Source organism: Watersipora subatra, chromosome 2, assembly GCF_963576615.1.
Source record: "Watersipora subatra chromosome 2, tzWatSuba1.1, whole genome shotgun sequence".
Taxonomy (NCBI): Eukaryota; Metazoa; Bryozoa; class Gymnolaemata; order Cheilostomatida; family Watersiporidae; genus Watersipora; species Watersipora subatra.
This window is the reverse complement of record NC_088709.1, coordinates 30569577-30582470: the sequence shown is the minus strand read 5'-3', so window position 1 is coordinate 30582470 and position 12894 is coordinate 30569577.

Sequence of the window (12894 nt, the reverse complement as noted above, 5' to 3'; positions counted from 1 at the left end):
TGCTACAACTCTGTAACATACGTTATACAGTCTCCTGAATATAATTTAACAGCATGCTACAACCCTGTAACATACGTTATACAGCCTCCTAAATATAATTTAGCAGCATGCTACAACTTTCTAACATACGTTATACAGTCTCCTGAATATAATTTAGCAGCATGCTACAACTCTCTAACATACATTATACAGTCTCCTGAATATAATTTAGCAGCGTGCTACAAATTTCTAACATACGTTATACAGTCTCCTGAATATAATTTAGCAGCATGCTACAACCCTATAACATACGTTATACAGTCTCCTGAATATAGTTTAGTAGCATTCTACAACTTTCTAACATTCGTTATACAGTCTCCTGAATATAATTTAGCAGCATGCTACAACTCTCTAACATACATTATGCAGTCTCCTGAATATATATTAGCAGCATGCTACAACTCTCTAACACACGTTATACAGTCTCCTGAATATAATTTAGCAGCATGCTACAACCCTCTAACATACGTTATACAGTCTCTTGAATATAATTTAGCAGCATGCTACAACTCTCTAACATACATTATACAGTCTCCTGAATATAATTTAGCAGCATTCAACAACTTTCTAACATACGTTATACAGTCTCCTGAACATAATTTAGCAGCATGCTACAACTCTTTAACATACGTTATACAGTCTCCTGAATATAATTTAGCAGCAAGCTACAACTTTCTAACATACGTTATACAGTCTCCTGAATATAATTTAGCAGCAAGCTACAACTTTCTAACATACGTTATACAGTCTCCTGAATATAATTTAGCAGCATGCTACAACTCTGTAACATACGTTATACAGTCTCCTGAATATAATTTAACAGCATGCTACAACCCTCTAACATACGTTATACAGCCTCCTGAATATAATTTAGCAGCATGCTACAACTTTCTAACATACGTTATACAGTCTCCTGAATATAATTTAGCAGCATGCTACAACTCTCTAACATACATTATACAGTCTCCTGAATATAATTTAGCAGCGTGCTACAACTTTCTAACATACGTTATACAGTCTCCTGAATATAATTTAGCAGCATTCTACAACTTTCTAACATACGTTATACAGTCTCCTGAACATAATTTAGCAGCATGCTACAACTCTCTAACATACGTTATACAGTCTCCTGAATATAATTTAGCAGCATGCTACAACTTTCTAACATACGTTATACAGTCTCCTGAATATAATTTAACAGCATGCTACAACTCTCTAACACACGTTATACAGTCTCCTGAATATAATTTAGCAGCATGCTACAACTCTCTAACATACGTTATACAGTCTCCTGAATATAATTTAGCAGCATTCTACAACTTTCTAACATACGTTATACAGTCTCCTGAACATAATTTAGCAGCATGCTACAACTCTCTAACATACGTTATACAGTCTCCTGAATATAATTTAGCAGCAAGCTACAACTTTCTAACATACGTTATACAGTCTCCTGAATATAATTTAGCAGCAAGCTACAACTTTCTAACATACGTTATACAGTATCCTGAATATAATTTAGCAGCATGCTACAACTCTCTAACATACGTTATACAGTCTCCTGAATACAATTTAAAAGCATGCTACAACCCTCTAACATACGTTATACAGCCTCCCAAATATAATTTAGCAGCAAGCTACAACTCTTTAACATACGTTATACAGTCTCCTGAATATAATTTAGCAGCATGCTACAACTCTCTCACATACATTATACAGTCTCCTGAATATAATTTAGTAGCATGCTACAACTCTCTAACATACGTTATACAGTCTCCTGAACATAATTTAGCAACATGCTACAACTCTCTAAGATACGTTATACAGTCTCCTGAACATAATTTAGCAGCATGCTGCAACTCTCTAACATACGTTATACAGTCTCCTGAATATAATTTAGCAGCATGCTAGAACTTTCTAACATACGTTATACAGTCTCCTGAATATAATTTAACAGCATGCTACAACTCTCTAACACACGTTATACAGTCTCCTGAATATAATTTAGCAGCATGCTACAACCCTCTAACATACGTTATACAGTCTCCTGAATATAATTTAGTAGCATTCTACAACTTTCTAACATTCATTATACAGTCTCCTGAGTATAATTTAGCAGCATGCTACAACTCTCTAACATACATTATACAGTCTCCTGAATATATATTAGCAGCATGCTACAACTCTCTAACACACGTTATACAGTCTCCTGAATATAATTTAGCAGCATGCTACAACCCTCTAACATACGTTATACAGTCTCTTGAATATAATTTAGCAGCATGCTACAACTCTCTAACATACATTATACAGTCTCCTGAATATAATTTAGCAGCATTCAACAACTTTCTAACATACGTTATACAGTCTCCTGAACATAATTTAGCAGCATGCTGCAACTCTCTAACATACGTTATACAGTCTCCTGAATATAATTTAGCAGCATGCTACAACTCTGTAACATACGTTATACAGTCTCCTGAATATAATTTAACAGCATGCTACAACCCTCTAACATACGTTATACAGCCTCCTAAATATAATTTAGCAGCATGCTACAACTTTCTAACATACGTTATACAGTCTCCTGAATATAATTTAGCAGCATGCTACAACTCTCTAACATACATTATACAGTCTCCTGAATATATTTTAGCAGCGTGCTACAAATTTCTAACATACGTTATACAGTCTCCTGAATATAATTTAGCAGCATTCTACAACTTTCTAACATACGTTATACAGTCTCCTGAACATAATTTAGCAGCATGCTACAACCCTCTAACATACGTTATACAGTCTCTTGAATATAATTTAGCAGCATGCTACAACTCTCTAACATACATTATACAGTCTCCTGAATATAATTTAGCAGCATTCAACAACTTTCTAACATACGTTATACAGTCTCCTGAACATAATTTAGCAGCATGCTACAACTCTTTAACATACGTTATACAGTCTCCTGAATATAATTTAGCAGCAAGCTACAACTTTCTAACATACGTTATACAGTCTCCTGAATATAATTTAGCAGCAAGCTACAACTTTCTAACATACGTTATACAGTCTCCTGAATATAATTTAGCAGCATGCTACAACTCTGTAACATACGTTATACAGTCTCCTGAATATAATTTAACAGCATGCTACAACCCTCTAACATACGTTATACAGCCTCCTAAATATAATTTAGCAGCATGCTACAACTTTCTAACATACGTTATACAGTCTCCTGAATATAATTTAGCAGCATGCTACAACTCTCTAACATACATTATACAGTCTCCTGAATATAATTTAGCAGCGTGCTACAACTTTCTAACATACGTTATACAGTCTCCTGAATATAATTTAGCAGCATTCTACAACTTTCTAACATACGTTATACAGTCTCCTGAACATAATTTAGCAGCATGCTACAACTCTCTAACATACGTTATACAGTCTCCTGGATATAATTTAGCAGCATGCTACAACCTTCTAACATACGTTATACAGTCTCCTGAATATAATTTAGCAGCATGCTACAACTTTCTAACATACGTTATACAGTCTCCTGAATATAATTTAGCAGCATGCTACAACCCTCTAACATACGTTATACAGTCTCCTGAATATAATTAAGCAGCATTCTACAACTTTCTAACATACGTTATGCAGTCTCCTGAACATAATTTAGCAGCATGCTACAACTTTCTAACATATGTTATACAGTCTCCTGAATATATATTAGCAGCATGCTACAACTCTCTAACACACGTTATACAGTCTCCTGAATATAATTTAGCAGCATGCTACAACCCTCTAACATACGTTATACAGTCTCCTGAACATGATTTAGCAGCAAGCTACAACTCTCTAACATACGTTATACAGTCTCCTGAACATAATTTAGCAGCAAGCTACAACTCTCTAACATACGTTATACAGTCTCCTGAATATAATTTAGCAGCATGCTACAACTCTCTAACATACGTTATACAGTCTCCTGAATATAATTTAGCAGCATGCTACAACCTTCTAACATACGTTATACAGTCTCCTGAATATAATTTAGCAGCATGCTACAACTTTCTAACATACGTTATACAGTCTCCTGAATATAATTTAGCAGCATGCTACAACCCTCTAACATACGTTATACAGTCTCCTGAATATAATTAAGCAGCATTCTACAACTTTCTAACATACGTTATGCAGTCTCCTGAACATAATTTAGCAGCATGCTACAACACTCTAACATACGTTATACAGTCTCCTGAATATAATTTAGTAGCATGCTACAACTCTCTAACATACGTTATACAGTCTCCTGAATATAATTTAGCAGCAAGCTACAACTCTCTAACACACGTTATACAGTCTCCTGAATATAATTTAGCAGCATGCTGCAACCCTCTAACATACGTTATACAGTCTCCTGAATATAATTTAGCAGCATGCTACAACTCTCTAACATACATTATACAGTCTCCTGAATATAATTTAGTAGCATGCTACAACTCTCTAACATACGTTATACAGTCTCCTGAACATAATTTAGCAGCATGCTACAACTTTCTAACATACGTTATACAGTCTCCTGAATATAATTTACCAGCATGCTACAACTCTCTAACATACGTTATACAGTCTCCTGAATATAATTTAGTAGCATGCTACAACTCTCTAACATACGTTATACAGTCTCCTGAACATAATTTAGCAGCATGCTACAACTTTCTAACATACGTTATACAGTCTCCTGAATATAATTTAGTAGCACGCTACAACTCTCTAACATACGTTATACAGTCTCCTGAACATAATTTAGCAGCATGCTACAACTTTCTAACATACGTTATACAGTCTCCTGAATATAATTTACCAGCATGCTACAACTCTCTAACATACGTTATACAGTCTCCTGAATATAATTTAGCAGCATGCTACAACTCTCTAACATACGTTATACAGTCTCCTGAATATAATTTAGCAGCATTCTACAACTTTCTAACATACGTTATACAGTCTCCTGAATATAATTTAGTAGCATGCTACAACTCTCTAACATACGTTATACAGTCTCCTGAACATAATTTAGCAGCATGCTACAACTTTCTAACATACGTTATACAGTCTCCTGAATATAATTTACCAGCATGCTACAACTCTCTAACATACGTTATCCAGTCTCCTGAATATAATTTAGCAGCATGCTACTACTCTCTAACATACGTTATCCAGTCTCCTGAATATAATTTAGCAGCATGCTACAACCCTCTAACATACATTATACAGTCTCCTGAATATAATTTAGCAGCAAGCTACAACTCTCTAACATACGTTATCCAGTCTCCTGAATATAATTTATCAGCATGCTACAACTCTCTAACACACGTTATACAGTCTCCTGAATATAATTTAGCAGCATGCTACAACTCTCTAACATACGTTATACAGTCTCCTGAATATAATTTAGCAGCATGCTACAACCCTCTAACATACGTTATACAGTCTCCTGAATATAATTTAGCAGCATGCTACAACTCTCTAACATACGTTATACAGTCTCCTGAACATAATTTAGCAGCAAGCTACAACTCTCTAACATACGTTATCCAGTCTCCTGAATATAATTTAGCAGCATGCTACAACCCTCTAACATACGTTATACAGTCTCCTGAATATAATTTAGCAGCATGCTACAACTCTCTAACATACGTTATACAGTCTCCTGAATATAATTTAGCAGCATGCTACAACTCTCTAACATACGTTATCCAGTCTCCTGAATATAATTTAGCAGCATGCTACAACTCTCTAACATACGTTATACAGTCTCCTGAATATAATTTAGCAGCATGCTACAACTCTCTAACATACGTCATACAGTCTCCTGAATATAATTTAGCAGCATGCTACAACTCTCTAACATACGTTATACAGTCTCCTGAATATAATTTAGCAGCATGCTACAACTCTCTAACATACGTTATACAGTCTCCTGAATATAATTTAGCAGCATGCTACAACTCTCTAACATACGTTATCCAGTCTCCTGAATATAATTTAGCAGCATGCTACAACTCTCTAACATACGTTATACAGTCTCCTGAATATAATTTAGCAGCATGCTACAACTCTCTAACATACGTTATCCAGTCTCCTGAATATAATTTAGCAGCATGCTACAACTCTCTAACATACGTTATACAGTCTCCTGAATATACTTTAGCAGCATGCTACAACTCTCTAACATACGTTATACAGTCTCCTGAATATAATTTAGCAGCATGCTACAACCCTCTAACATACGTTGTACAGTCTCCTGAATATAATTTAGCAGCATGCTACAACTCTCTAACATACATTATACAGTCTCCTGAATATAATTTAGTAGCATGCTACAACTCTCTAACATACGTTATACAGCCTCCTGAACATAATTTAGCAGCATGCTACAACTTTCTAACATACGTTATACAGTCTCCTGAATATAATTTAACAGCATGCTACAACTCTCTAACATACGTTATACAGTCTCCTGAATATAATTTAGCAGCATGCTACCACTCTCTAACATACGTTATACAGTCTCCTGAATATAATTTAGCAGCAATCTACAACTTTCTAACATACGTTATACAGTCTCCTGAACATGATTTAGCAGCATGCTACAACTCTCTAACATACGTTATACAGTCTCCTGGATATAATTTAGCAGCATGCTACAACCTTCTAACATACGTTATACAGTCTCCTGAATATAATTTAGCAGCATGCTACAACTTTCTAACATACGTTATACAGTCTCCTGAATATAATTTAGCAGCATGCTACAACCCTCTAACATACGTTATACAGTCTCCTGAATATAATTAAGCAGCATTCTACAACTTTCTAACATACGTTATGCAGTCTCCTGAACATAATTTAGCAGCATGCTACAACTTTCTAACATATGTTATACAGTCTCCTGAATATATATTAGCAGCATGCTACAACTCTCTAACACACGTTATACAGTCTCCTGAATATAATTTAGCAGCATGCTACAACCCTCTAACATACGTTATACAGTCTCCTGAACATAATTTAGCAGCAAGCTACAACTCTCTAACATACGTTATACAGTCTCCTGAACATAATTTAGCAGCAAGCTACAACTCTCTAACATACGTTATACAGTCTCCTGAATATAATTTAGCAGCATGCTATAACTCTCTAACATACGTTATACAGTCTCCTGAATATAATTTAGCAGCATGCTACAACCTTCTAACATACGTTATACAGTCTCCTGAATATAATTTAGCAGCATGCTACAACTTTCTAACATACGTTATACAGTCTCCTGAATATAATTTAGCAGCATGCTACAACCCTCTAACATACGTTATACAGTCTCCTGAATATAATTAAGCAGCATTCTACAACTTTCTAACATACGTTATGCAGCCTCCTGAACATAATTTAGCAGCATGCTACAACACTCTAACATACGTTATACAGTCTCCTGAATATAATTTAGTAGCATGCTACAACTCTCTAACATACGTTATACAGTCTCCTGAATATAATTTAGCAGCAAGCTACAACTCTCTAACACACGTTATACAGTCTCCTGAATATAATTTAGCAGCATGCTGCAACCCTCTAACATACGTTATACAGTCTCCTGAATATAATTTAGCAGCATGCTACAACTCTCTAACATACATTATACAGTCTCCTGAATATAATTTAGTAGCATGCTACAACTCTCTAACATACGTTATACAGTCTCCTGAACATAATTTAGCAGCATGCTACAACTTTCTAACATACGTTATACAGTCTCCTGAATATAATTTACCAGCATGCTACAACTCTCTAACATACGTTATACAGTCTCCTGAATATAATTTAGTAGCATGCTACAACTCTCTAACATACGTTATACAGTCTCCTGAACATAATTTAGCAGCATGCTACAACTTTCTAACATACGTTATACAGTCTCCTGAATATAATTTAGTAGCATGCTACAACTCTCTAACATACGTTATACAGTCTCCTGAACATAATTCCGCAGCATGCTACAACTTTCTAACATACGTTATACAGTCTCCTGAATATAATTTACCAGCATGCTACAACTCTCTAACATACGTTATACAGTCTCCTGAATATAATTTAGCAGCATGCTACAACTCTCTAACATACGTTATACAGTCTCCTGAATATAATTTAGCAGCATTCTACAACTTTCTAACATACGTTATACAGTCTCCTGAACATAATTTAGCAGCATGCTACAACTCTCTAACATACGGTATACAGTCTCCTGGATATAATTTAGCAGCATGCTACAACCCTCTAACATACGTTATACAGTCGCCTGAATATAATTTAGCAGCATGCTACAACTCTCTAACATACATTATACAGTCTCCTGAATATAATTTAGTAGCATGCTACAACTCTCTAACATACGTTATACAGTCTCCTGAACATAATTTAGCAGCATGCTACAACTCTCTAACATACGTTATACAGTCTCCTGAACATAATTTAGCAGCATGCTGCAACTCTCTAACATACGTTATACAGTCTCCTGAATATAATTTAGCAGCATGCTAGAACTTTCTAACATACGTTATACAGTCTCCTGAATATAATTTAACAGCATGCTACAACTCTCTAACACACGTTATACAGTCTCCTGAATATAATTTAGCAGCATGCTACAACCCTCTAACATACGTTATACAGTCTCCTGAATATAATTTAGTAGCATTCTACAACTTTCTAACATTCGTTATACAGTCTCCTGAATATAATTTAGCAGCATGCTACAACTCTCTAACATACATTATACAGTCTCCTGAATATATATTAGCAGCATGCTACAACTCTCTAACACACGTTATACAGTCTCCTGAATATAATTTAGCAGCATGCTACAACAATCTAACATATGTTATACAGTCTCTTGAATATAATTTAGCAGCATGCTACAACTCTCTAACATACATTATACAGTCTCCTGAATATAATTTAGCAGCATTCAACAACTTTCTAACATACGTTATACAGTCTCCTGAACATAATTTAGCAGCATGCTACAACTCTTTAACATACGTTATACAGTCTCCTGAATATAATTTAGCAGCAAGCTACAACTTTCTAACATACGTTATACAGTCTCCTGAATATAATTTAGCAGCAAGCTACAACTTTCTAACATACGTTATACAGTCTCCTGAATATAATTTAGCAGCATGCTACAACTCTGTAACATACGTTATACAGTCTCCTGAATATAATTTAACAGCATGCTACAACCCTCTAACATACGTTATACAGCCTCCTAAATATAATTTAGCAGCATGCTACAACTTTCTAACATACGTTATACAGTCTCCTGAATATAATTTAGCAGCATGCTACAACTCTCTAACATACATTATACAGTCTCCTGAATATAATTTAGCAGCGTGCTACAACTTTCTAACATACGTTATACAGTCTCCTGAATATAATTTAGCAGCATTCTACAACTTTCTAACATACGTTATACAGTCTCCTGAACATAATTTAGCAGCATGCTACAACTCTCTAACATACGTTATACAGTCTCCTGAATATAATTTAGCAGCATGCTACAACTTTCTAACATACGTTATACAGTCTCCTGAATATAATTTAACAGCATGCTACAACTCTCTAACACACGTTATACAGTCTCCTGAATATAATTTAGCAGCATGCTACAACTCTCTAACATACGTTATACAGTCTCCTGAATATAATTTAGCAGCATTCTACAACTTTCTAACATACGTTATACAGTCTCCTGAACATAATTTAGCAGCATGCTACAACTCTCTAACATACGTTATACAGTCTCCTGAATATAATTTAGCAGCAAGCTACAACTTTCTAACATACGTTATACAGTCTCCTGAATATAATTTAGCAGCAAGCTACAACTTTCTAACATACGTTATACAGTATCCTGAATATAATTTAGCAGCATGCTACAACTCTCTAACATACGTTATACAGTCTCCTGAATATAATTTAAAAGCATGCTACAACCCTCTAACATACGTTATACAGCCTCCCAAATATAATTTAGCAGCAAGCTACAACTCTTTAACATACGTTATACAGTCTCCTGAATATAATTTAGCAGCATGCTACAACTCTCTAACATACATTATACAGTCTCCTGAATATAATTTAGCAGCAAGCTACTACTCTCTAACATACGTTATACAGTCTCCTGAATATAATTTAGCAGCATGCTACAACTCTCTAACACACGTTATACAGTCTCCTGAATATAATTTAGTCGCAAGCTACAACCCTCTAACATACGTTATACAGTCTCCTGAATATAATTTAGCAGCATGCTACTACTCTCTAACATACGTTATACAGTCTCCTGAATATAATTTAGCAGCATGCTACAACTCTCTAACATACGTTATACAGTCTCCTGAATATAATTTAGCAGCAAGCTACAACTCTCTAACATACGTTATCCAATCTCCTGAATATAATTTAGCAGCATGCTACTACTCTCTAACCTACGTTATCCAGTCTCCTGAATATAATTTAGCAGCATGCTACAACCCTCTAACATACATTATACAGTCTCCTGAATATAATTTAGCAGCAAGCTACAACTATCTAACATACGTTATCCAGTCTCCTGAATATAATTTATCAGCATGCTACAACTCTCTAACACACGTTATACAGTCTCCTGAATATAATTTAGCAGCATGCTACAACTCTCTAACATACGTTATACAGTCTCCTGAATATAATTTAGCAGCATGCTACAACCCTCTAACATACGTTATACAGTCTCCTGAATATAATTTAGCAGCATGCTACAACTCTCTAACATACGTTATACAGTCTCCTGAACATAATTTAGCAGCAAGCTACAACTCTCTAACATACGTTATCCAGTCTCCTGAATATAATTTAGCAGCATGCTACAACCCTCTAACATACGTTATACAGTCTCCTGAATATAATTTAGCAGCATGCTACAACTCTCTAACATACGTTATACAGTCTCCTGAACATAATTTAGCAGCATGCTACAACTCTCTAACATACGTTATCCAGTCTCCTGAATATAATTTAGCAGCATGCTACAACTCTCTAACATACATTATACAGTCTCCTGAATATAATTTAGCAGCATGCTACAACTCTCTAACATATGTTATACAGTCTCCTGAATATAATTTAGCAGCATGCTACAACTCTCTAACATACGTTATACAGTCTCCTGAATATAATTTAGCAGCATGCTACAACTCTCTAACATACGTTATACAGTCTCCTGAATATAATTTAGCAGCATGCTACAACTCTCTAACATACGTTATCCAGTCTCCTGAATATAGTTTAGCAGCATGCTACAACTCTCTAACATACGTTATACAGTCTCCTGAATATAATTTAGCAGCATGCTACAACTCTCTAACATACGTTATCCAGTCTCCTGAATATAATTTAGCAGCATGCTACAACTCTCTAACATACGTTATACAGTCTCCTGAATATACTTTAGCAGCATGCTACAACTCTCTAACATACGTTATACAGTCTCCTGAATATAATTTAGCAGCATGCTACAACCCTCTAACATACGTTATACAGTCTCCTGAATATAATTTAGCAGCATGCTACAACTCTCTAACATACGTTATACAGTCTCCTGAACATAATTTAGCAGCATGCTACAACTTTCTAACATACGTTATACAGTCTCCTGAATATAATTTAGTAGCATGCTACAACTCTCTAACATACGTTATACAGTCTCCTGAACATAATTTAGCAGCATGCTACAACTTTCTAACATACGTTATACAGTCTCCTGAATATAATTTACCAGCATGCTACAACTCTCTAACATACGTTATACAGTCTCCTGAATATAATTTAGCAGCATGCTACAACTCTCTAACATACGTTATACAGTCTCCTGAATATAATTTAGCAGCATTCTACAACTTTCTAACATACGTTATACAGTCTCCTGAACATAATTTAGCAGCATGCTACAACTCTCTAACATACGGTATACAGTCTCCTGGATATAATTTAGCAGCATGCTACAACCCTCTAACATACGTTATACAGTCTCCTGAATATAATTTAGCAGCATGCTACAACTCTCTAACATACATTATACAGTCTCCTGAATATAATTTAGTAGCATGCTACAACTCTCTAACATACGTTATACAGTCTCCTGAACATAATTTAGCAGCATGCTACAACTCTCTAACATACGTTATACAGTCTCCTGAACATAATTTAGCAGCATGCTGCAACTCTCTAACATACGTTATACAGTCTCCTGAATATAATTTAGCAGCATGCTAGAACTTTCTAACATACGTTATACAGTCTCCTGAATATAATTTAACAGCATGCTACAACTCTCTAACACACGTTATACAGTCTCCTGAATATAATTTAGCAGCATGCTACAACCCTCTAACATACGTTATACAGTCTCCTGAATATAATTTAGTAGCATTCTACAACTTTCTAACATTCGTTATACAGTCTCCTGAATATAATTTAGCAGCATGCTACAACTCTCTAACATACATTATACAGTCTCCTGAATATATATTAGCAGCATGCTACAACTCTCTAACACACGTTATACAGTCTCCTGAATATAATTTAGCAGCATGCTACAACCCTCTGACATATGTTATACAGTCTCTTGAATATAATTTAGCAGCATGCTACAACTCTCTAACATACATTATACAGTCTCCTGAATATAATTTAGCAGCATTCAACAACTTTCTAACATACGTTATACAGTCTCCTGAACAT